This window comes from Bombus affinis, chromosome 6 (assembly GCF_024516045.1).
Source record: "Bombus affinis isolate iyBomAffi1 chromosome 6, iyBomAffi1.2, whole genome shotgun sequence".
Classification (NCBI taxonomy): domain Eukaryota; kingdom Metazoa; phylum Arthropoda; class Insecta; order Hymenoptera; family Apidae; genus Bombus; species Bombus affinis.
Genome location: NC_066349.1, coordinates 4,921,334 through 4,949,226, shown reverse-complemented (window position 1 = coordinate 4,949,226; position 27,893 = coordinate 4,921,334). Strand labels below are relative to the sequence as shown.

Genomic DNA, 27,893 nt, shown 5'->3' with positions numbered 1-27,893 from the left:
CATATTTTCAATCGAACATATTAACAAAGGAATTCAAATGTTCTAGTTAAATATTATTTTACGGGTAAGTTTGTTGTGGATAAATAAAGTTTAATAAAGTCGTATTATTAATATCCTTCGCAAGAGCTTCATATTTTGTAATTACTATATTTCGTTAATTCACCTATTTTAAGTATAAAGAAAATGATTTTTTCAAGATATAAAGAAATTTCATCTTCCAGAGAAATATTATGTAGCTTTAAATAAACAGACACATTATCAGAATGTGTTTAAGTTTCTATTTCCTTAAGTTTCCATATTGTATATATATCTTCCTATTTATGTGTCTATTTAAGAGTTAAACTTATCTTTTGCTATATCCGTTTTCATTTCATAAAAGTTATTTCTTTTTCTACCATTTATTTTTAATTTTCCATAAAGTATTCTGAAACTACTTCACGTTTAAATAAAGCAGTTATTAAAATTCGCCTGGTATCACCCATAGAAACGTTTGACAACGAGAGAGGTTGGGAATAATCGTTCTTCGAATTGTCTTAGTGACGATACCTAGCGGAAGGAAAGAGGAGGGAAGTCAATCAATCGCTAATTAGTAGCCGATGGACAGGCATAACTTTATCAGCCGCCGAAACGCGCGCGATGTCCTCGCACCATCGCATCGTCTGCGATTCGAATGGATGCACGCAGCACACGTGCCGGCAATTAATAATCAATTCCAGCAGGAAGTGATGGTGATTGGACACGTACGATTCTGACAGTCTCTTTGTTCCTTATCGAGCGACCCGCAGAAATTTCTGCTCGAAAATGACGAGTCTCGATGCTCGTTTGCATTCGGACAATACGTGAGTCCGATAAAGGATATAATTCCTGATCAATATCCGAGAATAAATGATCGCTACTTTTCGTTATGTGATTTCTAATTAGAACTCCAGCTTTCGTATTATACGTAACCTAATTATTGAAAATATAGAATCTTAACAATTGAAAAATTCGAAATGGATATTTTTATGCAATATCTTTTTGTTGGTTGTTATTTACGTCATTAACTTTATCAGATATTTTTGATATATTATTAAAATTGAGTGAATGCACTCTATTTAGAATGCTATTAACATTTGAAACTTATATCACGACAATAAAAATTTTCTAACTAAGGAATCTGCGATATACTTCGAAATGGTAAAATACTTTGCAAAACTGTGTTAAGAAAAAAGACAGCAGAGCCGACTAAAACTAAGCAAGAAGATATTTAGCATAAATCTTCATACGATCAAGCGTTGATAAACGTGACAAAGTGCGTTTACGTCAAAACTGATTTGCGCGAAATAACACATGGTCAGCAAGGCATCATACCACGAATTTCTCCCATCACGACGTATCATTCGTAACAATAGCCCGTGGCCATTCCAAGTAGGATAATAGTTCGTGGGAAATTGAACGATCATAATAATTGTACATACTCTATATGACTGACGCTCAACGAATCAGTTAAATTACTAACGTTCTATTTCCATAGAAATATTCATAAACACAAAGATAATGGTTTGTTGCATATTTGTTGCATTAAATGTGATTTAACAGATCTAGCAAACGCTCAGGATTTTTCGCTGATACAAGGTAACCACGTAAAAAATTTTACGAACTATTTGTATAATAATACTTATGAGCGAGATTATACGTCAAACGATACAATTAATACAATATATATAAAAAAGATAATAACAAGATTCGCGGATATTAATCTGCAAATTATGTACAATAATTTCTCATAAATGTAGGTAAGTCTCCATCATTCGCTCATTGTCAGCGCCTATTCGGCTTTCCATAGAAATTCCAGGTAATCTATGTTACTCATTTAGCTGTGCAAACATCCTCCTACTTGCACACATGCGTTATTGCGTAGACTATGCGTAACTTACCCGAATCGGAGTAAAGCAACGATGGTATTACAACGATGTGATTAGACGTAATCAAGTACATTGGCCCGTGTTTCGAAGAGGCCAGATAGAACTGTCCAGCGATACGAACATCGTCAAACAGCTAAGGGAATGCCTATTAAACGTGGCGATACATCATCCAGTAATTACACCGCTTGTAATTTCTCTCCGTGATCGCAGCGGGTCAAAGGTCTCCGTTCAATAGGATGATGAACGAAATCACTCAGTACCAACTACATCTGTCATTCTTCTTCTTCTTTTTTCATGTTATGCTCTCTCTTTGCAGCGCAACAAATCTTCTTACGATTACAATGTGCGTATAACAGATCGTTTCAACTAAATCACATTGAAATATCTTCTCATAGCCACCAAGTGATATAAAGATCGAAGTACCTTTTACATTGGCATTCATGCACAACCAGTTTGCTTCATTTTTCATTAGATATTCGCTTGAAAGCAAGCTACTTGAAGTGAAACTTGACTCAGACTGATAAAACTTCAATTAGAATTAATTAGAATAAGAATTAAGAATAAATAAAGATTTTTGCATTAAAACTACTGAAACTGAAGGAAGTTAACGAAAGCGATAAAAATGAAAAAGATATGCTGGGAACGATTCGTTGGGACGCACGAACGATTCAATAAAACATTGTTGCGATGATTTACTTTCCGCTGAAGAGACGAATATCCGTTTCCGGGTGAAACGAACGCGAGACAAGCAAAAATGCCGCGTAATAAACGTCTCGCGTTAAACACGTACGCCTATTTCATCCTGATGAATTATTGCCGCGTACCGTGTTACGGCCTGTAACGCGTAAGTCAACTACCAGATACACGTATTGGACATTACCATCGGTTGTTAAGGCGATGTTTATGACCGATTATCAAGTTACGCGGCTCACGATCGATTGTCGAAAATTCGTCACAATGGATTCAGGTTGGTCCTATATATGTATATACCTACGTTGACTCATGTAAATATTTGAACTCTTACCATAGACGATTTTTATGAATATATTTCATATAAAACATCTGAAAATTTCATTAGCACTTTAACGAGACACGATCGTTATGATTATATTGGTCTTATTGAAGTTAATCTAAAAATGTGTATGGAAATTATTAGATATTTATTAGAAACATATATTTAGTATATTAAAAATTTAGTACACTAGTATGTTTAAAAGCAATTTGTTTTACATATATATTTGTATAATGACAAAACTTATTATTTATTATACTATATGTCAATTTTACCAGGAATTGCGTGAGGCAAGCGTATTTGAATGAAGTACACGATTGACAATAGAACGAAATGTTCCTTTTATTTGGAAAAAGTAGAAGAAATCGAGGCCTAATCATGGCATACTCGCGTAATTACAGGCCTTTCGTTCAGCACATTATAACTTCGAAGAAACTTTTAACAACCTTTTGAGCTATAAATCTCGTCGGATTAGTGTCCCAGTAAACGCCATGAGTTTGTTCGATACACTGAGAAGTTTATTAGCACGACGTAAACTTCCTGCAAACTACTGAACCGTTAAGGATAATCTTCAATTTATCGTAAATGATATTGTCGTGGCGTAGTATATTGATTAAGATCGAAGATCTCCACGGAAATCTGTGCTATCGGGAACAGATAACGATTATATGTATATCGTACATAATCAAATTAAAATTAAAAAATGTAATCGAAATTATTGCATATCAATGATTCTGATTGAAGCTTGATATTAAATTAATCTACGTATTGTAAAATATAACAATGCCAAAAATAGCCATTTAACGACTCACGTGCCTCATAACTATTTTCTTAACAGTCACCCTTAATTAGGGTTACCATAGAATTTAGATTATCGAGATTATAAGGCAACGTCCAGTCCGAATTATCCGTATTTTTACGTTTTTTTCCCAACTCGGCCTATTCAGCTTCTCAAACTCTTGCGTGCACAGCTTTGACCTCTCGGAGATTCCTCCGACGTTCCTCGGTTCTCAGAGCGAAAGGGTAAACTTCAGGGACGAAACTTCCGGAAGTCGGACTAGCTGAGTACACTGCAGGCTTCGAAGCAAATGCTCGACGGCTTTATCGGGAATCCCGCGAGTTGGAAAGGGACGAGGCGTACCGTCAGAGTACTCGACTTTCCCTCTTCCTCTCTTCCACCATCAACCCCCTCTTCCAGCAGCTCTGAACGCAGCAGTACGCTTCGAAACTCCTCAGACGACGGTCTCGATTGATTTTTGGTACCGGCCTCCTCGCTGAATTACGTACCGCCGCCGCTTGTGCAACGACTTATCGAATTTACGGGATCGCTCTGATGAATGACTGAACAGTAAACTCACCAGAAATCAACCGAGTCAGAACTTTTTCAGACTGTTTGATGTTTTGGTTACGAGCCACGAATTTTAATTACAAGGACAATGAAGTCGATCATTTTGGATTATCGATGGTAGGAAGGAGGAAACTTAGCTTCGGACGAAGTCGCGTGCGACAATTAGTATTTCGTAAAATTATTCTTCCACGATATTGAATGTTATAAATTTCATGATATATTGAAAGATTCGAACTGAAACCTCCGACGCAATTTACTCTGCCCATTTTGTTTTATAGGTCATTCCCCAAGAAACTGCTCAGATCTTAAAGCTGCCAATTGGTAATCGAAACAAACGACAGGTAGCCTGTTAAGATTCTCATAACACGTTTGCCTTCTATTTTACACGTTGCGTATGCAGAGACACGCTATGTCATATAATATTGCCTCAATAACGCTAGCCAAGAGAGATGATCTGTGTGACGCCTGAGGGTTTATTACATCCCAGTTCACCAATATTGGCCACTGGTCGATCGCAGCAGCTTTCAGGAAAGCTAGAACGGGACGTGGAACATGGGAAAGAGAGAGCGAGAGAGCGAGAGAGAGAGAGAAAGAGAGAGAGAGAATCACCGGTTGGGAAAATTAAAAAGGGAACAAACGTCGTTCGTATAGTGATTCTATCACGATTTTTCGTTCATATTCGGGTAACACCCGATCCGAGTTTATACCAACTCCGTCTCAATAAACTACTGTTTCATAGCTCAACTAATTTTTCGTGAGTTAGTTTCCGATAGATAGTTGCGGTTCGATTTTCCCTGGATTGTTCTATACGCTTTTAGGAGACAACGAATTGCGATTTATTTTAAGAGAATCGAGGAGAACATTTTTGTGGCTGATGTCGTTTACCATTTTAATTGATGATCTGGGAAAACTGACTGTTTTCAAAATATTGTTTTCATGAAAGTTTCAGTTACGTTTTCTCTTAATTCGTTAATTTCCATCAAGATATTTTTGTTTCACTTGTGTTCAAGTATAATAGATACAGTCCATAGAAAAAGATTAAATTATGTTCGATCAATCCTGCTATTAATAACATTGAAAATATCGACATAATCATATTAAAGTTTTCTTTTTCGCTAATATGTGATTGGATCTTGCATTCCTATTAAAATCCTGACAGCTCTTACAGTTTGAAATTACATCAAATTTGGGAGTACTCAATGTTTGTACAATTTAGGTTAGCGCGCCAGTGTATCGCCGTAAATCACTCTATAGCGCGAAATTAAATTTGCGAAAAAGATATATTCGTTTCGTACACGTTTCAATCCATAACTATGCTCAAATTACTATCTATTCGAAAAATATTGGAGAATTGCATGGTTAACGGATCAATTTTCAAGAGGAAACTATCAATGCGATTCGTTCTATTCGTTACTGTTAAAAGTTTACTATCACATACATTCAACATTCTGTTTTGAATAAAAATGATCATGCGGAATTAAAGCGGCACATTTCCAAAAAAAAAAGAAAGAAAATATATGCCAGGGAGTGTACCGTAGAAACGAAGTTTGATAATTAATTTCAGTTGCAGAATGCCAGACTCGGGATTCGATGAATCCCGTAAGACTTCTGTTATCGATATTTCAATGATAACGCCAATAAAGATTCTTTCTTATGCATTATTTTCCTCTAGGGAAAAGAAATTTCCTCTCGAAGGAGTGAAGTAAAAATAAACCCTTTCGAAAAACGAAACTTAATACTCGAATAAAATTAGAGGGAAGCTAGACGAAACCGTATATTGTGCTTATCTCCATATCTATTTACAAAATATGACATGATAGTTACTTATCACCATATTGAAATATTTGTGAATAGAATTTTATTATAAAAAATGTAGGCTGCACCGAATTATTAAGTCTCTTGTATGTTCAAACGTTCCAATCTTACTTCTGACGGATTTTAAAAGCATGTCATAGCATGTTGGTGATCACGCAACGATATATTAACAGTATCTATTGACATATTTAATTTCGAAAATTTTTACCGAGCATTTTCGTTTCTATCTTTAGTTAAAGTGATTTTGTTTTATCACTAATTTATAATTTATAATTTAATATCTATATTTAAACTTTCAAATTCTATTTTTGTTATCTTTTGATATATATTAATAACGTTGAAATAATTAATGTCGAATCACGTCGAGTCAATGAGATATTGAAATGGAAGAGAATAAGAAAAAAGATATATTAAACGGGTTATTCTCACGTGTTACACCTTGCGCACGCGGGAACCATCTGCTTCACACATATTACATTTCCACACGGGGAAACCATTTCTATTTTTCTCCTTTCTCAAATTACATGTATTATAAAATAGATATTAAAACGGATATATTACATATTATTATAAACTATGAAGATACACTTCGTGAGAGTTAAAAATTCATTTAAAATAATATTTTTATTTTGCCTATACTAATCCCTTAATCTCTTAAATCAACGACGTTACTATAATAAAAATTATAAATATGTTGGTACAATGTTTCCATATACTATCAACTTCGTAATATTTCATACTTTTTGTTTTTCGACTTTGCAATTTGTTACAAATATAGAACAAACTGGTCTAAATATAATAGAGCAGCATTGTCGGATTATTTAAAATGTACTAGACGAAAAGAAAAGGAACAAAATGGAAATGAATATTGAAAACAAAGTGACAGAAATAATTACGACATTATTTAGCAGTAATCTTTAAACAGTTATAGTGTAAAATTTTAATTATTTGAATCTAATCGACATGTTCCGAGATAATTTTTTGAATTAAACGTTTCTTAAGAGATAAGAATGAAATTAAAATACTGTTGGACATTAATTCTTCTGTTTGCAATTAAATCATTATATGAAATATCATTGAAAGACGCAGAATTTCATCTTCTAGAATTACAGTTAGAATGGCGGCCAGGAGCGTAATTTTCTTACCTGGAAATTACTGTCAGCAGACACTTCGTCACATTAATGCAGAAAATAGAAGATGTGGAATGTAACAAAGAAGCTTTTTCCGTCGGAGCAGGGAAGCTTTCAGGGAACAAAATTTCCACCGTCACTTTCTTACTCGACGAATCATAAATCTTGGCGGATTTTTCGAAGGTCACCGTCTACGTTCGATAGCGAGGACACATTTATCACGAACCACTTTCCATCGAACGATCGACACACAGTTCGAAATATATCCACGATGCTCGTACAATCATACAGATGCTAGTTTATGTACTTTTGAACTCTCTCTCTCTCTCTCTCTTTCTCCCTCCCTCTCTTCCTCTCTTTCTCTTTCTCTTAGTTTCGCTAAACTTTTGTACCTTTGAAACTTGCAGTCAACCAATGAGCAATCCTTCAAGGCCAAGGTTCGGATCACGTGACACGATGTTCAAAATCTTAGAATAATTGTTTGTTGATTCTTCATAACATTGGAGATTTTATTTTCGAATTAATTTATATTTTTATAGCTCTGGAATATTTATTTTAAACATTATTTTCTTTTCGTTTATCTGAATTGGAAATTTTGTTTATGTATTACGAAACATTAATTTTGGCATTTAACTTTTAAATTAAAATTTCACTGAATTTCCATTGAATTTGTCCAACTTTTAAATTTAACTTTGTTCAATTTTTTACTGAATTTTTCTTTAATTTAATCTCCAAATTTCGATTCTATTACGTTACTGCATATCTTCCTGATGATTTGATGTTATTCGATGATCTAAAAATATTTCGAAATCGTGTATATCGAGGATCCAGCTATAGAGAGCTCCGATAACATCGAGCAAAGTGCTTGGAAAACCAAGTGAAGGACGATGGAAAAGCAGGAGAGAACTCACGTGTTCGCCTGTCAATATGGCGGCGAGACGATACACTTGATGCGTAGTGTTTACTTGGTATCGTGTTATCGACCTTGAAGATTTTCCTCAACTCCTACGAAATTTCATCCAAAATCAACACGTACATATATCTTATACTTATATACCCGTTATAACAATCATTAATATTAAAATAGAAACAAATAAAATCCACTTTTAAATGTTACTTTTATCAAAATTCTTCTTTCATCTATTTATTCAATATGAATCACTCATTTGTATCGAGGACATCAAATGAAATAATGTCAATAAGGTTCACTTTCAGAAGTTAGTTTTACTGAATTCTTCTTGTAAATATTCATTCCGTAAGCATCACTTATTTATACGAAATGAATCATGCAGGACAAGGTCAACGATATCCACTTTTAATGCTTAACTTTACCAAAGTTTTTCGTCATCGATTTAGTTATTATTCATTCAACAATTAAACAAACCATATCGAAGCATCACTCATTTGTACGAATAGATCAGATACAACAATGTCAACAGAGTCCACTTTTAAAAGATCTTTATTAAAATCCTTGTAGCTCAATTATGCATTTAATAATTCAGCAAACCATGCCGAAGTACCATCAACGATAAAACCACGAATTGGATAAAATTATGGAAAGTTACGAAGTTACGAATAAACACGATGGAGCATGGATCGCGTTGGCGGCAGAGAAAGCTTAACGAAGGTCGGAAGTGCGAATCGCGAAGTCCTCTGGACTCAACTGACGGCACGAGCGGGGCTACCGAGACGGAGAGTGCAAAAGGGGGTGTCGGTGGGGGCGCGATACCACCCCGAGATAGAGAAAGCGCGAGAGAAAACGAGGTCGCGAGCGCGCGCGAGCGAGACGGAAGCGGCCGGACGCGCCGCCGCCTTGACGCTGTTTCCGCGATACCTTCTAGTCTCGCAATTCGGGGATACTCGGCCGAGCCAAGACGAAGGTGGAATGCAAAGGGAAAGCGGCACGCGGCTCCACCGAGGAGTAGACTCTTGGTCCAAGAAAAAACAAGACATCCCTATCTCTATCCCGAAGTCCCGAAAGAAGTAAGTGGAAATCGTTGTAGGTTCCCGGCCAACAAACATCGCTGCATCGAACCGATACCCGAAATTTCTTCTTGGTCTACGCGTTAAATCGTATATCCATGACACGAAATCTCGATTCGAAACGTGAAACGTCGTTGCAATAGTATGCCTCGGGGTATGTATCGCTTATTTGATGTGACAATGACAGAACTCGAAAATCACGAATCTAATTTATTCAAAATTTTTCTAATATATACGGCACAATCTAGCTCTGCTTAAAATAAATATTTTTTTTAATTCGTAGACACAGTCTAAGCTAACTATATCATTAGTGTGTAATCTTAATCTCCAACGTTTTATTATATAATTAATCTCTTTGTATATTTGCATAACCGCGCAATATTACAAACGCGAGAAGAAAAGCTGGCGTCATTACTGTCATCCATGAAACTGAAGAATTACGATTATAGATACGCGAAGCTCTTGAGTCGTTAATAAGATTGTACACTAACATTTTATGTAGAGAGCAGAGGTATTTTTTAATTAGGAATAAGAAAAACAACTTTATCTTTGATAGATTTCCAAGTAATAATTCATATAATCGACTTCATATACCGGTGAATGTAATTAATATACGTCACAGTCGGTTCATTTTCGATTGAACATTTTGAACGCTAACACAGCAGATCGTAGATTACGGTGCATTACGCTGGCGCACATAAAAGCTTCCTAGCAGCACCCACTTCTGTAATATTCCTGCATATTTGCTTTGGATATAGGTCATGTCGAGATATCGATATGTAGGCGAACGCGATTTACCCGTACAAATTCACCGATCGAACTAACAATCAACAGTTTAATTTAGATAAATCAAGTATCCTGTTTAATATAACGCCATAACATTTTCAATGACCACATATAATAATTATTTAGGTTACATCTGACATAAAAGGTACATGTGGTAAAATGTTCTATGTTGAAGAAAGAAAAAGGGAAAATTGACATCTTCTTTGACATCGCTGCTTTTTGATCTTCCTTTGTGAAATTCTAATGACATCCTTAACTTCTTTCGATCCCATAAGTTCATTCTTTTCACTTTAGTGTAGAAGTAAGACTGGTTAGTTAATATTCAATAAAGAAGAAGATTATTGTACTTATTATAAAAGAATATGTCCCGAGAAAAAGTACTACGAGATTATTGTACATTAATGCGGTAATGTAGTCGCCTTTTATTAACATCTGAACTTGGGACTATCAATAAGAAAGCGTAGAGTTTGTAACAAAGAAATCAAAACGAACGATACGGGGACTGTAAACTTTGAAAAAATACCCTTGAAGAATGGTACAATAATTTGCGTTGAGAAAAAACACAATACGCATGAACGTTTAGCGAAAGAATTGGTATTCCAATGAATTAAAATGCAAGAAATATTCACATAGAGAATTCTCCATCTTCCATCTTACCTTACACACAATCAAGTTACCAATCAAGAATTTTCGAATCTTAACATTCAGAATTTACGATTCTACCCTAAAACTAACCGAGAATTCACCTCTGCTTGCGACGAAAGGGAGGTAAGTGGAATAGAAGCGGAGCGGACAGGATAATTAATTTTATCGGCATCGGAAGAAGAATTGCAGTTTCGTTGAGGATTTAGTAGGAGTCGCCGGCTAGCTTGAAGAAAGAGGAAGGCACGGCCGGTTGCTTCTGCAGTTCCTATCTGCTCCGTGCAGCGTCCTTGTTCTACCCCACGCCCACCGGCATCCCCATTAGCAAGCGCCGTGCCGCGACGAAAAGGGAGAAATTAAAGCGAAAATAAAGCGAAAGGCAAATAAAAATAAAAGTATCGCCCTCTCACTGGTGCTGGTGTTGCACTGTTCAGTCAGGTTGGACTGCTACCGGCGGCAGCTGCATGCATGAGACTCTGCAACAGTTTCATTTACCTACCCCGTAATTTCATAGTCGCTCTTCCTCACCTCCGCACCCCTTTACCTTTGTGCTCGCGCGCGTTTTGTCTGCGTGGTTCTAGTGACGAGGCCACTAACATGTTTTTTCGTTTATTTTTGTACTCTTTCTTCGTTTTGTTTAAGTGCATGTACGTTTATGTGGGCGTATAAAGTGTTTTAACATTGGAAGTTAATTGGCAACGGATGATATTGGATACAACAATTTAAGTGATGATGATAATTACATAGAAATTATGCTATACAATTATAATGGTACTTTCCTTTTTTCTACTTACATCGACAATGGAAACAGGACGAAGATAAAAGGATTTGCTACTTATTTTCCACTTACCTGAAACAAATAAAGAGAAACAAGATCAGCTTCAATGAGTTAACTGTTAGCGCAGAAAATCTAATATCAGCTATTTATACAGGGTATTTCTCACAATTTGGCCAGGTCGTTAAAACAACAGAAGATAAAACCTCATTAGGGAGAATTTAAATAGCTTCCAATGGTGCGACACATGGTTCACGTGTCTCCTTAGAAAATGGAGCCATTTTCAAAACTTCAAAATTGTCTTTGCTTTTTCAAATTCTTAGCGTCGAATTTTTTCGACTGATAATCATCGGAATCTTTCACTTTTAAAGATATTCTAGCGAAAGACGCAGTGAAATTCCAAGTAACTTCTTTTTTCATTCCTTACCATCCCTTAGGTAATTCACTTGAAACCCCCAGTACACGTAGGTAGGCGTTTTTTCATTCTCTGTATTCTCGCCATTCCACAGTCCATCAAATGTCCGTTTTATTGTGACCCTACATGGACGGAAGTGAAATTCACGGTCGAGGAAGGTGTTGGTCCTCGGTCCCTCATAATTCGATTCAGTGAGGCGCAGCCGCCGGTGCAAAGAGGGATTTTCGCGATTTCGTCTGAATTTAGTTAGGTGGGATGTGCATCAACCTGATAACGAAGTGTAGGTGCAGACACGGGCCTATCCCCTGTGATGACATTCTTACGTGTTTTTCCTAGTCTGCAGCGTTTTCTGTTTTTCTGTTTCCTTTGCGAACCTTCCCGGCCACGTAATTCTGGTAAAGTGACTTCGTTTTGGTAAATGTTTTATCCTCTTAACGAGTGTAGTTTGAAATGATGAATATTTTATAGTCGGCGCCGACTTTTGTATGTAGCCAGCGTTGATTAGGTTAGCATTAATGTAAATTGAAGAGACGTAGTAGTCTGTTGCGGTGAATTCTCAAAATTGAAAATTTGGAAAATTGCCTGACAACGAAACAGTGTTTGATGAGGGTGTGTGGAGGATATTACCACGAAATTGCTGAAAAAGATTTTAACAATAATTCATATCAAACATATACGGCATCGCACAGAAATATCACAATCCAATAATGGCAACTAATCACATTTGATTCGAATCAAACTGAATCAAGAAACATGTTTGATGTTGCCTCCGCGTCAGTCATTTATTACATTCATTTCTTCCATAGTTTAGAATTAAATCAAAATTAATTTCACAATCAATTCTCGCGTATAACAGACGCGTTAAATATATTATCCCATAAGTTATTCCTACCACCTAGATAATGTAAAATCTCGACGTAGAGACCACGCACAAGCGAACAATGGCACTAGATGTCTACTAAGAAACATTCGAGGAGAGCGACGAAAATTACGCGCGACCAAGAGAGACAGAGAGCGGCGGGAAAGCCAATACTCCATATCCCTAAATCAGCGCAATAAATCTCCAAATTGAACGTGGAACGACAGCAAGGCTTTCGTCGTGTAACAACGGTGTGTGAGAGATATAGCTACGCGAGGAGGTGGAATGGTTTAAAAAGAAGAAAAGCCACGTTGCACGAGCACATGTGTAGCCGCGAGTTATGCCCTTGGCTCTTTCAATATCGGCTGGAATAACTGGTCAGGCACGGATGACGGAGCGAAGGTTGCCTGAAAATGGGTGAAAAGAGGATGCTGAGAAACCGAGGGTATGGGAGAACCCCATGGTGCAGAGCAACGTCTCCGTAGTCGTCGTCGTCTCGCGTCGCTTATACCGGACTAATCGTTGAAATACGTGCAAATATTTATTTTCCAACTGTCACGAACAAGCCACTCTGCCCGGTTTCCTAGGTGATACCGAAGGCAAGGCAGGATAGGTACCTAGGTACCTAGGAGAGCTTCCGAGAAATACGACTGCTGGATGCATTCGAGGCTCCGTGCATCAGCACACACGCTCCCTATCCTCGCACCCGGCAACTTTTTATTTATGTTTCCTTGCACAGTTGCGCGAGCGCACAGAAGCAAATCAAAATGTTTTCTCGAACTCGCTGCTCGACACTTTCCTTTTTTCGTGGTTGTCGCGGTGCAAAAGTGAGCCATTTGTCTTTTCGAATGGGCATCACCGTGTCGATCAGCGATGGTACGAGGACTTTCATGCGTTTACGGAAAATTTGAGAGTGATGAAATGAAAAGAATGTATACGCTATGTATATGTTAATTAAAATGGTATTACGTTGGCGTATATGAAATGCTTTTCTTTGAAGTTGGAATTTAGCGTGTCAAATACCACACGTTCAATTTGTTATCTACTATTATCGATGAATTATTAATGCATATTAATACAGATTAAAGGGGGAGAAATTTATTATAAATCAATTCGAGGTTAAGTAGATGTAGAATAAAAATATGAAACTTCGTTATTACGACTTTAAGTTCCACAATGGTTCCTGATAAAATGTAAATTCAGCATTTACGGAAGGTTAAAGACATTTCCTATCCCATCCGAGCAATCAAATCCGTAAATTATATTAAAGGGATTCATAAATGAAGAAGTTACACCAATTTCGTTCCAGTTCCTTTTGAATTCTAAAACTGTTAACTCTTACAGATCTGGAAAAATAAAATAAAATAATGGTTGAAAAAATATATTAAATGATATGGAAAATGCTTCGATTAGATGGGACAGATTGACAAATTTTCGAAGTCGTCGCCAGAAATTGCTTTATTTGTCACTGTCGTTGTCATTGCGAAAACTTTTCAATCTGCACTCGTACGATATTTTAAAGAAACTGCATGCAATTTAAGTTTTATTTGATACACTTTTCCTCTCGTCAAACAACTTCCAGTCGTCTGTCCACGAAACTGCAAGACACGTAAATATTTTTAGCAACATTTTTGGAAACGGCTATCGATCCGACGTCGATTGGCCTTTGTCAACCGGCAAGCTTTGCAAAATAGATCGAGATCCAAAGGTCTCTCTTTAACGGATATCCAACAGAGAGACTGGCTAAACGGCATAACGTGTCGCCCTTTAAGGACGCCTCCGCAAGAATGCAACGCCATGGCGTCGACGTGACACGCATCGACGAAACGCGATTCACGGTGCATGCTAATGCCCGGCTGAAAATCTGAAACGTCAACTGGAGCAGCGTTGCAACGTGAACACGGGACGCCTACCGAGATTTCGTGGAGATTCAATTCGGTCCGTAGCGACGTTCTCCGCGTTCGTGACGATTCCAACCGGACGACCTGCTGCGAGACAGAGAGGGGCAAGGATGGGTTCAATTTGAACGTGTATTCCGTGCAACGAACATCGACAATGGCGCGATAAATCTGTAACTTTTGAACGAAGTCAGTGAATTTTCCGTAAAAGTGGAGATTTTTGTTTCGCATTTAACTCTTGGGGGAGAGGGGGCTATTATCGATGACATTTCGACTGATACGAATTTTATTTTGACGTTAGGTTGTGTAATAAATTCGTTCGTAATTCCTTAAAGAAAAAAGCGTTAAAGATTTTTAATTTGAGAGCGCTAAAATGTGTGTATTTAAAATTGTAAATATATAAGTATTTTTTAAAATATGAAATGTTGAATGAAAGTTTATTCTTGTTAAAATATTAGAAGTCAATTATCATTATTAGCGTACATTGCAATATTTGCTGTGTAGTGTATTGACATGGTATATTGACATTGGGAAATCAATCTTAAACACAATTAAGGTTAACTCAATCGTCATGTTTATCCAAGCGCGTTTGCATGCTGCACATCCGCTTTTGCAAGAGAGTAAATCGCCTTTTGAAAGCTTTTAAGCTTTCTGGATCGAGTGGAACGCTGCTCTTGAAAATAACACTGCCAAAAAATAACTACGCTGTTTGTGGAGTGTGCAAACATCGGCATGATATTTTAGCAAGTTTGCATAAAACGAGATAATAACTTGCTATCAAAGATTCCATTTGTCTGATTTAAATGATCCCCCGCCATAAATAAACTGCCGAACGACATTTGTACAAAATTACATAAATTATTAAATTATAATTAATTTTCTGCAGAAATGAATCATTAAAAAATTGTATAAATTATTTCAACTGCATCGCGCCGCAAATAAATTTATGATTCATATTATGTAAAGTTACATCAAATATTCAATTATACTGATTTTTTTAAGGAAAATTAGACATTAACATATGTTTCACAGTGTACGTTTGTTTTTAAATAAAACAATTCTTAGTAAACTGGAAATTTCAATTTTTCTTCCATCTGTCTGAATTCAACTTTTCAAGAAATTACTTCATTTATACACGCATATAACGTTTTCATAAATACGAGATTTTTCTTTCGGAAAAATATAATATAAATCTTTTAGTAATAATTATATGCAGGTTTTTCATTTATCCGAATGAAGTATTTCTATTAACTATTTTTCTTATAAACTACGGTTTTGCTGACGCGAGGCTTTTTCACTGGCGACATATAATATGACACTCGGATCTATCCAGGTTGTTATCGTTTGTTGGATAAGTTTCATTTGACGAGAGATTTTTCATGCGGGCATGAAACGATTTCATTTGGAAAATACCACAATAAAGTGATCTTTTGTTGTCTGTTACGAGATCCTCGCGGCTCGAGAACTTTTTATTACTTAAAATGCTAGCCCATCGTTCTGTTTTAATGTGGTAGATGCTCAACTTTCAAAAGTTCTCAATATTCTTGCAATTTACTCAATAAGCTATCTTTTATCACAAAGCAAAATCTTCTCAATAGAACTTTAGATACAATGTAAAATATACCCACATACAACGAAATGTGAGCAGTATACAATCATTTCCACGAAACTGAACTTCAAAGCGTTCCTTATGGTTTTCATTTTGTATATTTAATCAAAGCAATTTCCACATCATTCGTTATACTACTTTTTCAACACTACTTTGTTTCGTTATTCCAGACTTGTAAGAATTATCAGTTTTGAGCTTTTACTAAACTTCTACTGAAATTCAAACTTCAAGCAACAGTTCATATGTATTAATGAACCGTCCGTCATTCGATCAATATGTTTTTTATTCGTAAAACGACACTCGACGAATGACGATAGCGCTTGATTCGTTGGAATATCGTTAATTACATAGAGAGGAGCGATAGTACGCGACACACTGTTTGAACGAAACAATGCAGAACAAAACCGTGCAAGCCGGAATGATATTCTGAATAATTCCTCCGCACTTCCGCGCCTACGACTCCGAGCGAACCGACTGAATCCGTTCATAGAGTTTTAGCCTCTCTGGCGTGCATTATTCACTAGGCTGAATATTTAAATCACAGACGGGAAAAAGAGAGTTCCGACGAAACTCGGTTTAACATGAGTGGCGATACACTCGCTACGTCTAGGCATTTACTTATTTAAAGAGTGCAACACCGACTATGTCGCAAACGGAACAGTTTCCAAGCCTATCTGCATTATAGAAAAAAGGTTTAAGGTGCTGGCAATTCCAAAAACCGTTATTCCCCAGGATTATAGTATCTGAAACTTCAATGCAGCTTTCGTTTGAACATCGAATAACATACTCTCCCATTAAATGATCTTTTTTATTACGTTTCTACGTTTCAAATTCACGATACCAGGGAACAGTACGATTTTAAAAGGTTTTGATTACCTAAACGCTATGATAAATTACTGAGAACTGATGAAAATAAGATCTTGAAAATACAACAATTCTAATAATTCAGAGCGGTGTACGCGTTGTGTAATAAATTTATATTGACAAGCACTTCAATATCGTGAAAATTCTTTCTGTTTAGTTATGAAGACAAGCATGACATACAGCTTTCTTCAGGTTTCTCCTATTAGAAGAGTAATAAAATTCGATTATACGTATGATGACATATCTGTATTAATTGCGAAAGAATTGTATCGATTCCCTCTTTTGGTAAAACCAAAATGTGTTGCACTTTGAAATTGTCATTGTTAGCATAATACATTCATATGAATTAAAGTACTCGAAAAACTTTAAACGACGTTCATCTGAAATCGGTGTAAGATGAATTAATTTCCAAAAGTTCGTATATCTCTGTCGACGCGTAAGACCGGTGCAATATTCTCCTTAAGACAAGATTGGCATCCACAGGTAGGTAGGCGTGCGCTCGGTGTCCAATAAAAAGGTAACTCCGAGGCGAGAGTTTCTATATCTAGGCTCGTAACGTCACGATAAATTCCATTAGTAGAATTTACCGTGCACCTATAGCGCACCGGAGAACACCTAAATCAGTAGGGGCAGTGTTTCTCAACCTTAGCTCTGCTGCATGCCTCTACAGCTTTATACGGTTCTTCCGACGTTCATTTAACGCAACAGTGACATAAGCCGGAAACGACGATTTTAGGAAAACGAATTTCAACTTTTCGAATTACGTACGTTGAATCGAAATTGCACACCCGCAACTGTGAAGATAGAGTGTCATCTTTTATCTCGAATTCCCTTTAATTCGTTCCACCATATCAAATATTACAAAGCAAATGCGAATTGCGACGTCGTAATAATCGAGTTCGCGCGAACAGCTCCCTCTAAGTACCGAATAAAACCTTTTCTCCCCGCTGCCCCGGAAATTAGGTCATGGAAATTAGCAGACAATTGAGTTCCAACTTGCACTTTTCGATACCGCGCTAACCGAGTTTTGATTGTCGAGATTTATCGCTTTAATTATCCCGAGAAGAGAAAGTACGTTTAACCAAACGCGTTTTTGCCAGTCGTGTTAACGTTTGCGTTGATTTTGCGAAAGAAACGTTAATGCGCGTGTTCGAAAAACGTTCGAAAATGGCAAAAATTTCAAATACAAATGAAGGCTAGAGGTACGAGTTCTCTTAATCAACGGAAGTCGATAAAAGTTAATAATATCGGCGAAAATATAGTAGATATTCTATTGATTAATTCTATCGATAAAAATCTCTCTCGAACAAGGAAGAATTGAGAAAAGTGATATTTTCTGCTCCGTCTTAGATATCAATGAACTTCCTTTTTTTTAATATAGAGGTATTAGAAGTTGTATTGGTTTTTGCAAAAAAAGAAAAAAAAAATGAAGGAGGGGAGACACAGAGAAAAGCGATGGTTCGCAGCGAAAAGTGAGACAAACATCATAAACTCCTTCAACTTTGTCGATTGCGTATTATTATGCAAACAATTTTGGAAAGTTTCAGCGGCGAAACGGGTAGGAAGAAATAATATCGCGGTAGTTGAAGTAGGTAAAAAAGGTTAAATTCTTCCGCGCGTCTCTCTGTCAGCGCCGCCGTTATTCCGCTCTCTGAAAGTTTGTTTGGATCGATCTCCTTGGTTTCATTTCGCACTAGACGTAAGTGTACACAAAGAAGTGAAAAAGCAAGCGTATATACGTTTCATCGACGAGCCTGAAACGACCCCGGGGATATCAACTACGTAGAAGCGTTATTTATAAAACGACGTCTTGCAGAGTTTCTTCGAGGCCAAAACATCCACCATAACCAATATAGGTCTCACATTATTTACTTAATAAACGTTACCTTCTTAAAATCCGTTCGATCCTTCAATCTGTATATTGCTCCTTATCCTCCTAACTAATTAAACAGAAAATTGACGGTCCTTCGATAATTACTTTTCATCATATTCAAATGTTCGTCAATAAAAATTCCAATAGAAGCCGCCATAGCCATATTCTACACCTTTGAATCGGTAAACATTTATAAAAAAAAATGGACGTACAAATTCGTCCTTGAATTTCAATGTAGCTTTACAAATAACTTCGACACGCTGCAGTTTTGTACAGGTTTCCCAAACTTTTGGAAACAACTGTAGACCAACTATTGCTCCTGAGATCCTTCTCACAGGATGTTCAATGGTAATTAATCGAGGACGAAGAACGACCTTAGAAAACAAGGTAAAAGGATCGGTGAACGCTAAAGGGCGAAGAGCTCGTACATCAGGATCCGCAGCGTGGATGGGGTAATAAACCGGTGGAGAATGGGCGAACGTGGAAAAAGATACGTGAAAGCTGGTAAATAATACGATAAAAGCGCACCGGTGTGCCTGCAACGGTGGGAGGAAATTTGTAAACGAAGTAACGCCCGATAATCTCGACGCAGCTATAGTTTTCGCGTGCAGGAGGACGTTCTTCCGCCTGGGCTAGAGACTAACGACGTCCTCGCCCTCTTATCTGCTTGGTCACGTAGACCTCGAGCAGTAGAGGATCGTCGTTTTCTAGCTAGTGCAGTCACCAGTCTCGTGTCCCACCCCTTCTTCCTTTTCCTCGTTTCGTCTCGGGCCTCCGATCCTTCTTCAGAACGAGGCAAAATGCGAGGACATGGGGGGATAAGAATCGCTGGCGTTCTCGGTTAATTTAGCTCGCTAGGAAGCGCCGTAAATAGGAAACGTCCAGGTGACTTCCGGAATCTCCCTTAGTACTCGAAACGTGACTCCGACGCCTGCATCGACTTTGCACCCCCTTTTGCCGGCGTCCAAACCATTCGCACAGAGGGCAGTGACGTACGATATGGTGTAATCACCTGACCAAGTGATACCTGCATTGCGCAAGCGCCTATCCATGGAATATTCATGCACTGCAGTTTCTACCTTCCTGTCTTTTACCAATCTCTGTCTCGCGGGCGATGCGTCGAATTTCAATGAAATTTCGCGTGAATCGTTTACGATAAATATACGGTAGCATGATAAACGTACGATAGCTCGCCAAAGTATTTGAACACTTACCATTATCACAGAACAGTTTCATGGATTATATTTGCTTCTCGATGATAAATAGTCTCTAAATCGCATAAGTACTTAAGTTTAGATAAAAGTTCACGGTAGAACCGAATTTTCCAAATGACCTACTAAAGCGACGTATTAAAAAATAAAGTACTTATGCGATTTAGGGACTATTGAAAGAGAATTTCTTTAATTTATTTTATCTTTAAATTTATTTTATTTTAATTTAATTTATCTTTAAACAGAATTTAGGAAAAACGTCGAAATTCGTTTATAAAGCAGGTTTCTTTTGGCAAGAGGCGAATTTTATCTGTCTCGTCCATCGAATATTGTATAGATGTATAGTCACGTTATTATTTATCATGATCAATTATCCCTTGTCGGATTATCTCGTGCACTCATAACCAGTGGCTCTATTCTTCTTTACGATTTTGTGTTCAAGTCTGGATGTGTCGTATATATATAATGATTCCGTTGCGAGTAGCCATAGCTAGTATCGTAAGGGCATGTTTATGCTGAAACCGAGATAAAGGGCCGCTACGAACGCTACTTGGAGAAAGCACGGAAACAATGGAACCATGTTGCTATCGTTGCACCGTTGCTTGCACCTTTGGTATAAACACAGCTCGTGTAAATATTTATCTGGAATTTTTTCTCTCGACTGTTCATTCCACGTTATTTTAGATGAATTCCGTGCCATGGTACTATCTTTTTATTTACTCGTTTGCTTGTTATGATAATGAAGGATCAAAATGTGTTTATTTAATTTACGATAATTGGTTACGATATAACCACAGAAACAACATTTGCTCGTCAAGGGCTATTAAAAAATAATTATATGTACAGAGAGTCTGAGGTTGTTCTTGTTGTGAGTCTGTTGTTTTGTGAATACAATACAGTTTTCTTTTTTATGCCAATTATGCAATTTCTAAGAAAATATTTCACGTAAAATCGAAAAGAAAAATCGTTCATATCGATGATAAGCTTTTCATATTTTACTCGAGCCTGTAATATCTATTTTCTAACGTCAGAAAGATAAAATTAGTTGGTAGAATTTTTAGTTGGTAGATGATCATGAATTTTGTTTCTGATTATACTCCACTCTCGAACTAATTGCGTTCTGAGAATAGAGACAGGGTACACAAATCACAACAAAGTTGATGCATTAGCACGACATCATTCTGAACCTTGTATAACATGCACGCTGTTCCAACATCGAAAGCATTCCTCTTAAAGCGCGATGGTTTATACGGTAAACGAAACTTGAAAATCAGAGTCGAGATTAATACGATGGCGCGTAACATGGAAAATTGTTTTGTGAAAATATCACTCGTGATATAACAAATTTTATTCGTATAAAGAAATGAAGTATATCATTCGAATAAGTAATATAAAAACTATTCGGAAAATTATTTTATGGTATTATTACTCGCAACAGATTCCATTCAAATAAAGAATGATAAAAATTTATGTCGTTAATTGGAAAATTTATTCTAAGCTTTAATAAATAAAGAAACAAATGATGAATAAAGAGACGAACTTTGATTCGAAGAGAATTCACACAGAAAATATTAAAAATAGATTCCTCGTTATTTTCTCTCTCCTCTGTAGAGAATTCGATATTATTAATTATTTATCGAACGTTATCGACTTAATTCTAATTAGAACGTTCGATCTTTTATTCTCGATATACGAAGCGCGCAACTTTAAACGTAAAAAATCTGGAAACACGTTTTTCAATTTCCTATTCAACGCTTCCGTGTCAAGTGGCTGGCAGGGGCCAATAATTCAGCAGGTCGCTGTATTTAAACGAAACGGATACGTGGAAAGCTTCGAAAGGAACAAATGAACAGATACGATCCTTTAAAAAGGCATCGTCTTTTAAATTAACCAAGCTCCAGGGAAAATTGATATTTCCGATAAAGCTACAGTTCGCTCTGCTTAATCGACCCGTTCATTAAATCACTTAATACAGCTTCGATTCTTCTTATTTCCAATAAACTTGCATTGTACACTGAAATATCGCTTAACAAACATCACCGTACGCGATATCTACCTATTCGCTAGATGAAAGTCAAAGATAAGAAGTAATCTATTAATTAATTTGTTCTATTAATTTGATATAAAATTATACCGGAAATTACAGAATCCTAAAATTTGTTCAATGCCAAAAAGATAACAGGATATTACTGACGCTTGCGTTGGGGATGGGCATTGTATTTTATATTTTGCATACTTTTTTTTCTTAATAAATGTAAAAGTGGATAAACTGTGTTACATGTTAGCAATACGCGTTCTAACGTGTTAACAAAATTCTTAGGGCTAACGTTTTTATTACAATATTTTATATCTAAGATATCTGTGTATGTACGTTTTTGTAATTACACATTTACGAAGTTATTTAAAAATTAAATCCTGAAATTCAACTTTAACTATCTCGCTAGCACCGTAGATCTTCTAAACGCTTTCGTTTATAAACAGTCTCCGAATTCCCTAAACCTAAACTGCACGATAAATCCTCCTGTACGAAAGGAAGAAATCATTAGGCGCGATAAAGAGAGTACACGTTGTACTCTCGGAGAATTAGAAGACCGGGTCGTAAATCTCTCTGGACGAAAAATAAGAAAGGGCAGGAGGGATGAGTAGCCGTCGAATCACTGCGCGCGAGGAGAAACGTGTTAAGGAGGATGGCCCGTCGCATCGTGGCGATGAGAATTTATGGGCTGTTCTCGAATCGCGAATACAATTTAAGCGCTGTTGATCCCGCCGTGACAAAGTGGCTCGCATGATGGATGCGGCCGTGCTTGCGTTTGTTACGTTGTCGTTGAACAGAGACGAAAATCAGGGGTGACAAACTACAGAGAGAAATACTGAAAGAGTGTATGTGCGTATGAAAGAGAGAGAGAGAGAGAGAGAGAGAGAGAGAGAAAGAGAGAGATGGAGAGACATCGACGAGAGTAGAATGTACCGGACGAACTATAAACAGAAAGGGTCGGAGAAGCAAACAGCAAGTGAAAAGAAGAGACGGTTACAGAGACAGGGGGAGAAACGATGACATAGAAGGGGTGGAAAATGACGAGAGGGTTATACCGTGACATCCTATTTAGTCTGTAATTCGCGATCTATTCATCTCGCCGTGCTCACGCCTCTATTGATGACGCTTTAGAACCCTTAACCACGATTGCGAATTAAATATCGAAATAACGTTGATGGGAATGTTGATTAAATATTAGGTTGTCTAAAAAGTTTCTTTCGTTTTATAAGGAAATAATAGACGCACAATGTTTTTTGTTTTATATTAATTTATTAAATTATGCATGAATATAATAATAGAAATATAACGAAATAGATCATACCTAATTCAATAAAATAATATAAAACAGAAATTGTTGTCCATCTATTATCACCTTATGAAACGAAAGAAACTTTTCGGACAACCTAATACATCTAGGTAATTGAACCTGCGCATTATTTAAGATTAGAATTATAGAATATAAATGCCCATCTGTATTTATATTTTGATTCTATATGTTTATTTATTTTTTTAAACCAAAGTTTCACAATTATATGACTGCAGTAACTAATTTGTAGTCTTACGTAGATTCTAATTTCTCTGATTTCTTTGATATGCTTGGAGGATTACGAGCAAAGCGAGAGGGTTACACGAGAAGGCCGGTGCAGATTCTTAGGGCAGCTCCTTGAATTTTGCATGTGACCTGAACAAACTTGCTGCATAGGGTATGCAGGAATGTAATACAGGAGAGCGCAGCTCATACCTCTGACTTAAGAAGCTGCCTTGTAATCCTATGGTCTCTATTTGAAATCTGTCGTTCTCCCAAGTTTACGATACGTCATTTGTATCGAAGAGTCTTGCAGTTCTCTTTGTTCCAGAATTTGGACCTTTCCTTGGCCCAAAATAAATGAAACGAAGAAAGTCGAAATGGGACAAGTATGTATATAGTAAGATATATTCCTTATGAAACATACAAATTATAAGCTCAATGTATGTCCCAAATTTTTGCACTTAGTGTTGGAAGAAATCAATGTAATAAAAATTAAAATAGAATTAAACAAAAGTAAGACCATATGTAAAGATGAAAACGACTGCACGAACAAAACGAATTAGACCTTGATAACTATAAATAATAAATAGATGGTTGAACCTGGACAAGTACTTTTCGAGTTTCAAAGATTCACAATGTAAATCGATAAATGTGCGATACGTAAATCTATCAAATAGTTCGTATAATTCGTATCTAATGTTTTCAAAACTCACGGTATCATTGTAATTGATTCGAAGGAAACGTCGCAATTACCATCACTAATAAAATCCATATACAATCGAGGCATCACCGTAATTTCTAAAATAATAACGAACACCAGGCGAGAAATATTTTCCAACAGAAATAAAGTTCAGCGGCGAAGTTAATAAAATATTCCTGCTGAATCTCTCGATTTTATTTTCCGGTCGCGGTATTGTACTGCGAGATATGGAACGTTTGAAAAGCGCGCGCACGCGCGCGTACTAATAAGCAACAACGTGCCGATAATCCTGTTCGAACGAAATTGTTCCGTATACTTGGCAATTATTCTGCGGCTCGTGAAATTTTCGTATTACCGGGAAAGATGCATCGCATTATGACTGTTATACGACGCGTACGTACGGAATCAGACCCGCGCGTTGATATAACGCAGCGTACGGACAATTTCTCCCAGGAAACATTTCGAACACAACGCCAAGGCAGCCGCGTAGTTAGCGTTGAAATACCTGTCGTTAACTAGAGCAATCTAGCCCCGAGCATACGAAGAACGTAGTCACGAGGGAGTCGAATATATCGTCTCCGTACTTGCGCGCGACTTCGCGAGTACGTGCGAATGTTTCATGAATAAACGCTTATTCGCTACATTTCCGTATCGAAAGAAGGATAACTTGATCATGTTCTTGTTCGTTCCTCTTAAACTTTTTAAAAATACACGAACTGTCTACAAATCAAAATGATCAATTACTTTTTTTGTATTATATTAACGTTTTACAATTTGTTAGATAGTACAAGGAAACATTTGATTGTTTCTTATCTTACATAATTTCATCAATTTTCTCTACCTTCTGTTTCATGAAGTTGACCGATTTGATAAATAAGCATCTGATGTAGTCTTGATTTTCGATAATTCGACATTATCTGTATTCTCATTTATCAAAGAGCTTAACCGAGTTAATATATCCCAACAAAAATCCCTTGATTACAATCTTCCTTTCATAATTACAATTCCCCTCTCACCGTGATATTACCTTAACTTTATGTAAGGAAACTACGTTTCGCGGTTCGTCAGCGATCCAATGGTCCACATACCAAAGTACTTCTCGTATTCTTTGACTACAGGATAGTCAGAAAGCATTAATTTGGCCGGTATCTGGTAACCGAAGACTACTGGGAATACGGTCTTCGACAACGATCTTTCTTCTGTCGTTTCTTTTAGACCGACTTTAGTCGTAATATCATGAACGTTAACTTCTTTTTTCTCTCTCTCTCTCTCTTTCTCCTCGATATCCGTGGCCCGTGGTCGAGATTCAATTTGCAAAGGCCATTTCGCTAATTGCGTAAGTACCGGACCGCAGTCACGTGTGGCTATAACTCGATCGTGCCTTCCGAGTGTGCTACCCTCTAGAACGCTAAAATCCAGTCGCACGTATTCGCGGAAACACGTTGAGCGTAACTGGCTACGCGATACGTTTATCCGGTTAAGTGTTAAATTAAATTTGACTTTTAATACCGTCGATTTTTTTGTAGCGGCTTCAAATACACTTTGCACGCTTATGCGTTTATGGGAAATGCTTGGAATACACGTAATACACAAACATGTCTAAAATGTAGAAAATATATTACTCGTTATAAAATTTGAGAAGTAAAACGATCGTTCTGCTAGATTTCATTTTTAAAATAATATCCCTACAGAAATTGATAATTTGATATTTGAATTGAAATTAAATATGTGTGCCTTTTGGTTAAATTAAATATGATTTTTCTAAATGCAACCGCAACAGCAATCCTGATTATAATTTGTTCCAGACTACGATTCGTTCGCACATAGTGTTGCTGGAAAAGAAATTAATCGAATCGCTCGGGTAATTCCACGTAATTGAACAAATATGGTTTGTTAATTAATTTCCATGTCTTTACATTCGATATGTATATGTGTGTACGTTTGTTAGGTAGGACGATAAATCTCCGAATGGCGATATTAAACTTTCCTGTCGAGCGAAGCTTTGAAATATATTGGAGGCTTGGCTGTGCGGAAAAATTAACTGTACGGATGTACAGTAATTACTTCGATTGTAACCGTTTGCCAAGCGAATTTCTCTCTCTCTCTTTCTCTCTCTCTCTTTTTCTCTCTGCTTTAGTTGTGTTCCAAACGATAGGAATTTGCATAAATATTCGCAGTACACCAATCACAAATAAAAAGAAATCTTACTAAACATACAAATTTCCTGTGGTAGAGCGTACCTTGTGCTATCTACACATAATATAACATGGAACGATCGGGTTGAAACTGGAATAGGTCAAGCGTAAAATAAAATTAATAACAATATCGTTGTTCTAAAAAGACTGCCGACAAACAACATCGCGTTTATACGGCAAACATTTCTCTGGTGTTGCATCTTTGATAACTAAATGGTTATATTTAATGGAATTACGGTGATCGGTATTACACGTTAACGCTGTCAATACAACGTTAGGCTTCTCTTGGATAAAGAGGTGGAAACCAAGAGAGAAGAGAGGGAAAGGTTGGACGAAACGATCTTCAAAACAAATCCTCGGCAAAGCTTGAAACTCCTTCCAGAATTACCGACTCGGATTTACTCGCCGGAGCTTTCAAGCCGAGCTTTCTCTGTTCTTCCGTTCGGAAAGTGCACGGCCAACTTTCCCAACGAACGAGTGATTCGATATTAATGCCGTTACGAGTTCGCGCCTTACTAACTCCCATATGGGACGGTCGTTCATGGATCTCTCGCGGCCGGAAGTGGAGGAAACTTTGTCGCGAGACAGATCTTTCTCTCTCTCTCACCCTCTCTCTCTCTTTCTCTCATTCTGTCATCTAAGTAGAACGTTTCCTCGCAGTAATTAATGGCCAACTATTCCCCCAGTCTCTGTTTCAATATCACGATTCCACGGACACTTTCACCGATGCCAATTCGTCCGCGAAATCGCGTCTCGACTGAGACGTCTAGTTCGATTATCGACCAGGTGCAAATAATTTCATTGACGGACGTAATGGCTTTCACGGGTTTCGTAGGTTTCTCTTTTCTAATAACGATGAGATAAATTGAGTTTGATTGATTGTTTGGAAATTCGTCGAGGAATTGCTTAAAGAAACAATATTCCGAAATCGATGACTCAGGTTTTTCAATTAGTAAAGTAATTTTTTGATATTAATAAATTGATTTCGATATTCGAATTATATTATATTATTCGACAAATTTTATTAAAGAAATGATTTAATTCTAAGCTATACAATTGTTTACAAAAAAGTAACGCGATAAAGCTGTTTCCTTTTTTAAATACGAGATAACATCGATTGAAAATTCTGCAGCCAGTTATTATTATAGTAAATTATTATGGTAACTTTTTTTTACACAAGATTCGTTTTCCTTTTAATATCAAAGAAAAGAATTCTCTGTGCTGTTTTATTCGAGGGAATGCCATGATATTACAGCATAAACTTTCTTTTCTTTTCACATTTACGATATTTCCTTTTTCCTTTTCCAGCGT

The 27,893-nt window shown here is 36.9% G+C and overlaps 1 protein-coding gene across 6 annotated transcripts in view; it reads right to left on the bottom strand.

The window, feature by feature from the left end:
- LOC126917584 (teneurin-m) overlaps positions 1–27,893 on the bottom strand; it is a 652,557-nt gene that overhangs the window by 560,801 nt on the left and 63,863 nt on the right. The window contains exon 1 of one of the 6 annotated variants that reach the window (XM_050724605.1): positions 7,225–7,674. The exons of the other annotated variants lie outside the window; for them this stretch is intronic. The gene's annotated coding sequence lies outside the window, so the exon portion shown is untranslated. Of the gene's footprint in view, positions 1–7,224; positions 7,675–27,893 lie in introns of those variants that run through there. 6 annotated transcript variants of the gene reach the window in all.